Source organism: Grammomys surdaster, unplaced genomic scaffold, assembly GCF_004785775.1.
Source record: "Grammomys surdaster isolate TR1022 unplaced genomic scaffold, NIH_TR_1.0 126109, whole genome shotgun sequence".
Taxonomy (NCBI): domain Eukaryota; kingdom Metazoa; phylum Chordata; class Mammalia; order Rodentia; family Muridae; genus Grammomys; species Grammomys surdaster.
In genome coordinates this window covers 5863278-5869370 of record NW_021620917.1, presented here as the reverse complement: position 1 = coordinate 5869370, position 6093 = coordinate 5863278, and the positions used below count along the sequence as shown (strand labels likewise).

General features: G+C 49.2%; 1 protein-coding gene across 1 annotated transcript in view; it reads right to left on the bottom strand.

Moving 5' to 3' along the window:
* The window catches only part of Zfand2a (zinc finger AN1-type containing 2A), a 10308-nt gene extending 8920 nt beyond the window's left edge, over nt 1-1388 (bottom strand). The window contains exon 1 of the mRNA XM_028756054.1: nt 1224-1388. The gene's annotated coding sequence lies outside the window, so the exon portion shown is untranslated. The remainder of the gene's footprint in view (nt 1-1223) is intronic.
* Between the last annotated feature and the right edge of the window lie 4705 nt (nt 1389-6093).

Below are 6093 nucleotides of genomic sequence, written 5' to 3'. Positions count from 1 at the left end.
AGAGAGAGAGAGAGAGAGAGAGAGAGAGAGAGAGAGAGAGAGAGAGAAAGGCTTCCATACGCAACCCACAGGTGCCACGGAAAATTACAGTCTCCTTGGATCTCACACTGCAAACTCAGTTCCTCAATACACTTGTTGACATCAACAAGATTCTGTGCCCAGGTGCTAAGTGGCATTAGCCGACTACACTCCCCAGAGTGGCCTGTCCCTTGCCTCTCACTCCCTCATGCCTTCAGTTTTACTTTGTGTTTACTCCATTATATAAGCCAGAGCTGATCGGGGAAAGCAGCCTTTAATTAACCACAAGAAACAGACAACCAGAGAGGCTGGCATCCCAGACACCAGGCTTAAACCGAAGTCTCCTCCAAGTCCTGTTACCTATCAAATGACTCTTGCACTTTCCGGAGTTCAAGTCCCCAGAGATCTTTTTACATCTTTCTACCACTTTTTCTGCTGGGAACTTCTAATCTACTCCTTGCCTAGAACTCTCAGGTGTCAGGCAACATCGATGTGCCTTGTCGAGGACCAATCTGCGGTGTCACTTCCCCAAACATCATCTCTAACACCTCTACGCTCCCATTCACCTCCCACCTTCCGCCCTTCCCTTCTGACTGCATTTGGTGGTTATGGTGGATCCCATTCCTGTCGGGGAGAAACAGAATCCACGTTATGACATGTTTTTGTTCAAAGCGAGCAGCACGTGACTATTACCAAACGACCATCGACTGTTGCTTTTCTCTCTTTTTTTAATGGGGGGCAGCGAAGGGAGGCAGGAGGACAGACACTATTATGTGGCCCTGGCTGCCCCTTAACTCACTCTGTAGATCACGTTGGCTATTAACTCAGCGATCTGCGTGTCTCTGCCTCTGGAGTGCAGGGATTAAAGGCACGAGCCACCATGCCCTGCCAGTAGACTGTTTCTCAAAACAGGGTCTCATGACTTAGCTCAGGTTAGCCTGGAGCTTGTGAATTAACAGCTCAACTTCCCAGTGCTGAGACTACGGGTCTGCAACAACCACTATGCCTGGCTGCCACGACAATGGCTCAGCACCGTTGACCTGAGATGTGAGATATGCTGAGACAGTAACTCCTTGATGCCTTGATGCCCAGGCCACGGGAAAGCACAGCGTGGAGACGCCAGGCCCTGGCTCCCAAGCTCCCCGGGCCCCAGCAGCACCTGTGACCCTGGTCAGAGCGACCCGCAACCACACACCGACCAGTACCTGGCATTCACGGGCAGTCAGAGGCGGAGACAGACAAGCGGTGTCCTCTGTGGTCAGCCGGGTGACACGGCAGTAGAAACTGCAGTTCCAATCGCTGCGAAGCGCCCGACTTCTCGCAATGCCGGAAAGCGTAGCATTGCCCCTGTAGCAGCCCGGTCCATTTATCCGCAGCCGACAAATCCAGAGTCACACATCCTGGGCGTTCCCGGCGCGCTCCGATGACGCCACACCAACCAATCCCCTACCATCTAGGCTCGGCTCGCCGGCGCGCCCAAGACGTCACCGACGATCGGCCAATCCTTTTGGGCTATGACCCCCAGAGGGTTGGAGGCCGTGATGTCGTCACTTACCATGCCACCAATCCGGCGGCTCCACTTTTCGTCCCTCCCAGTCCTCCGCCTCTTTTCTGGAACAGTCGGGCAACGTCTCTGGCCTAGGCTGAGTCATGGTGAGGCAGCTCTGGGTGAGGTGACAGGCCTGTCCCGGGGAGCCTGAGACGGGATCCAGCCGGACATGAGATTCCTGTGGCTCAGTAGGAGTTACCCGAGGGCCGGAACTGCAGTATGCACAGACTTGATGGCCCATTTGTGAAGCTGTAAGGATCCCAGGACTGGGAGAGACAGAACGTCTGGGCCAGGACATCTGAACAAACTTGACTTGGAAAAGTGAGGTCCAGTCTACAGATGAATTACAAGACGATACCCAAAGTGCTTGCATCTCTGTACAGCGTGGCTGGAGCACCGTCGCACCATGCATGTGGATTAAGAAAGATGTTCAAGTGTTGGTCACCCAAGCCCCTGAATACCAAAGGCCTATGGGCTGGGCTAACAGACCAGAATACTACAGCTCTGTCCTGATTATTTGTTTATCTGTTTGTTTACTTATTTGTCAGTCTGACTTAAGCTAGCTATCTGAGAAGAGAGGACCACAGTTCAGGGAATAACCTCTATAAGACACGCCTGGGGGCATTTTTGAACTAGTGATTAATAGGAACGGTCAAGCCCATTGTGAGTAGTACCACCCCTAGACTGGTTATCCTAGGTGCTATAAGAAAGTAAAAAGCAGGCTGATTGGGTGTGTACACTTATAATCTCAGCACATAGGAGGCAGAGGCAGGTGGATCTCCTAGTTCTTGTCCAGCCTGGCCAACATTACTTTTATTATCTTATTTTTTAAAGATTTATTTATTTTTATTTATATGAGTACTCTGTAGCTGTCTTCAGACACATATCAAAAGAGTGCATTGGATCCCATTACAGATGGTTGTGAGCTACCATGTGGTTGCTGGGAATTGAACTCAGTACCCCTGAAAGAGCAATCAGTGCTCTTAACTGCTGAGCCATCTCCAGTCCCCTGGCCAGCAATACATAGCAAGTTCCAGGACATCCAGGGCTACATAGAAAGACCATCTCAAAAAAAAAAAAAAAAAAAAAAAGTGGAGAAAGCTACTAAGTAGTGGTCCTCCATGGCTTCTGCTTCAGTTCCTGCCTCCAGATTCTTTCCTTGTGTTCCTACTGTGACTGCCTCAGTGAGGGACTGTTATCTGAAGTAAAAATTGCTTTTGGTCATAGTTGGGCAAAGACCCCAAGAATTATTTTGACAAAACCAGAGTTGGATTTTGAGAGTCTTTATTCAGCTGGCCAGTGGCTGTCTGATGAGAAACAGTTCTCACAGAGCAACCCCAACTGCTTTCTTCAGGAAGCTTAAAGGTAAAAACAATATGTGATTGGAAGTTGCAGAGGGAAGAAGAGCAAGCAAGCAGTTGAGCAGAAGCAAAAGAGCAGCAGTTAGCCAGGGTATCTAGACCTCAAGTCCCCCAAACAGGGTTGGATCAAAGGACTTTCCTGTAAGAGGGAGTGTAAGCAGAGGTCAGCGCTGAGCCAGTCCTTAGATGGTGGAAGCAGGGACAAGATGGAGGAACCTTGGCTCTGACGATGTTGCTTTCTCACAGCAATACATACCCTCAGACAAACTTTAAGTCTGAGAATTTGGGCTCCAGGTGCTGAGGCAGTGCTTCTCAACATTCCTGATGCTTTGACCCTTTAATACGGTTCCTCATGACTCCCAACCATAACTGTAGTCTTGCCACTGTTATGAAATGTAATGTAAGTGTTTCTGGAGGTAGATGTTTATTAAAGGGGTCGTGATCCTCAGGTTGAGAACTACTGTGCTAAGGACAGAGACTTAAGGCCTTAACTGAGGTTAGAGGTTTTTGGGGACTTTGATCAACAGTGGGGCAGGTAATCGACTCCTCAGCTCAGAGTAGCAGCTAGCAGCCATAGGCAGCATTTAGCTTTGTCCTTGTTCAAACAAACAAACCCCAAAAACAGCCCTCAAAAAACAAACAACAACAACAAGAAACCAGCCCTGGCTGTTTTCCTGTGCCTTTGGCACAGGAACATAGATTCAGTTTAACCTAAAATATCTTGTTTGATATAAATGTTTTACAGAGTTTTTTTTTATAGTAACAGAACAAAGAAAATGATAAAAGAAGACCAAATAATTTGGTCTTGGGACCTGTAACATTCCAACCCTCTGAAATCAGTGAAGTTCTAATCAGCCTTGTAGAAGGTGTAACAGCAGTGTGGCTTTTCCTAAACTGTTGGAGCTCTAGTTAACACTAATATCCCTTTTACCAACAAAGCTGGACTATTTTTGCTCTACCCATGACGAGAAGGTAAGGAAAAGTGTTACTGATGTTGAAGATCTGGGCCCGAGTGCCAGAGACTTGCTGCTAGGCTGTGCCAACAGACTCGAGCCTTCCAGCTCCAAGCCCTGAGAGCCGGGACCTATGGCTGCAGGCTCTGTGGCCAGACTAGAGGCTACAAGTTCTCGAGGCTGGGGTAGAGTTTCTAGGTTTTGCACTTAGCTAATGTTAGACTCCTAGGTGGGCCCTGGATCTTGGGACCTTCACTTAGCAGCTGTCAGACCAACAGAATCTTGCCAGCTTGCTGGAGTCAGTAATAGGCCTGTATTTCTCTTCTCTGATTCTTGGCTGCTTTCCACGCTCTCTCCTTCAGTTTTTCAGTCTTGGCACTCCACTCTCCTCTGCTCCCCATTGCACTCCTTGTTGTGTGGCCTTCATTGCTCCTGGGCACTCCGGACCTCTTCACTGAGCCGTCTCTCATCATGTTACCAGCTCAGTCCGCTCAAAAGTAGGCAAAAGGAGCTGGGGAGATGGCCTGCTCAATAAAGTGTTCAAGCAGGAGCATCTGAATTTGATCAGAACCCGTGGAAACAGTAGGGTGTGGTTGTGCATGCCTGTAATTCCAGTGACCCAGAGGCACAGACCCTGGGGGCGGGCTGGCCAACCACTCTAGCTGGAAACAGCAAGTCCCATATTCAGCGAGGCATCCTGTCTCAAAACAAGATAGAAAGCAGGAGGTAAAGGCATCAGATGTTGACTACTTGTGTGTGTGTGTGTGTGTGTGTGTGCATGTGTGTGTCCCCTACAGGTGACTTGGAGATAGGTGTGGGAGGAGGAATGTGTGAGAATCGAACCTGAGAATCAAGGAAGGAATGCAGGTGTGCTCTCAAGGGAGTCCAGTCCAGGGGTCCACGGAACCTCCATAGTCTACCAAATTCAGAAGGAAAGGTTGGAAATCTTCTAGATCTTTGGAAGAAGGAGGTCTGTGGCCAGGAAGGCCTGTTACCACACACTGATAGAAAACAACACAATCACTATTTTTTTGCTCCCCTTCAGTCCCAGGATCATTAGGTGAGCACTGTCAGCGGCCATCCTTGCCTCTGCATCTTGGAACAATGAAGAAGTCACACTCAAGAGCGTCCCTGGACACTTCGACTCTGGGAGCTTCACCTTGTCGACCAGTGACACCCTGTTTGCAGCCTCCACCTGTGACTTCTCCTTGGGGTTCACTAACCACAGCTATGGTCCTACGATGTGTCTGGAAGAGGACTACTGATACCAGAGGAACCGTGAACATGACAGGGGCGGGGGGCGGTAACCCAGTAGGGAGCACGCTTGCTATGTAAGCATGAGGACCTGAGTTCAAAGTCACATGAGCTCAGACACAGCAGCACACATCTGTAGCCTCAGCATTCCTGTGCTGAGAGGAGAGGTGAGAACAGGAATTCCCCAGAGCTCGAAGGCCAGCTAATGTTAAACAGCATTGACCAAAAGACCCTCTCTCAACACAGAACACAAAGATTGACGCTTGATGATGTCATAGCAATGGGTGCCAGGGTTTGAAGGACAGGTGAACAGTTCAATACACTTGTGACATGGTTGGTCTTGTGTCTGTTCTACGTGAATGATGTCATTCCTGAAAATAATTAGACCGTAGGCCCTGAGAACGGAGACTATGTCCTTATACTTTGTGTATGATGCTTACCCCTGAGATGGCACTAGGGATTTATCTGAGAAATAAGGGAAGAGGTTAAAAAAAAAATCAACCTTCATGGGCCTCGGGCAGCCTCATGGTGAAGATACGTGTCTATTGATTTAAACAGAGGCTTACTGTATATCCCAGGCAAGCCTAGAGCTCACAATGATCTTCCCTGTGACCACGCTACAGATGTGTCATCAAGCTAGTCACCAGGCTCTGTGCAGACAAAGTACTGAAGATGGTCATGAGCTCCCTGCAGGTGCTTTTGCCTCTTAGGTTCTGTCTTAAAGCACACACACACACACCGACTCAAATTCCAATACTGGCCATTGAACCTAGAACCACAAACATGCTTACCAAGAGCTCTGTCAGCTCCAAACCTCCCAGAACTCTAAGGATTCAGTTCTATCCCTGAGCCACACCCCAGCCCCTCACTGGGGGATTCTAGGCAGGGGCTCTACCACTGAGCCACACCCCAGCCCCTCACTGGGGGATTCTAGGCAGGGGCTCTACCACTGAGCCAC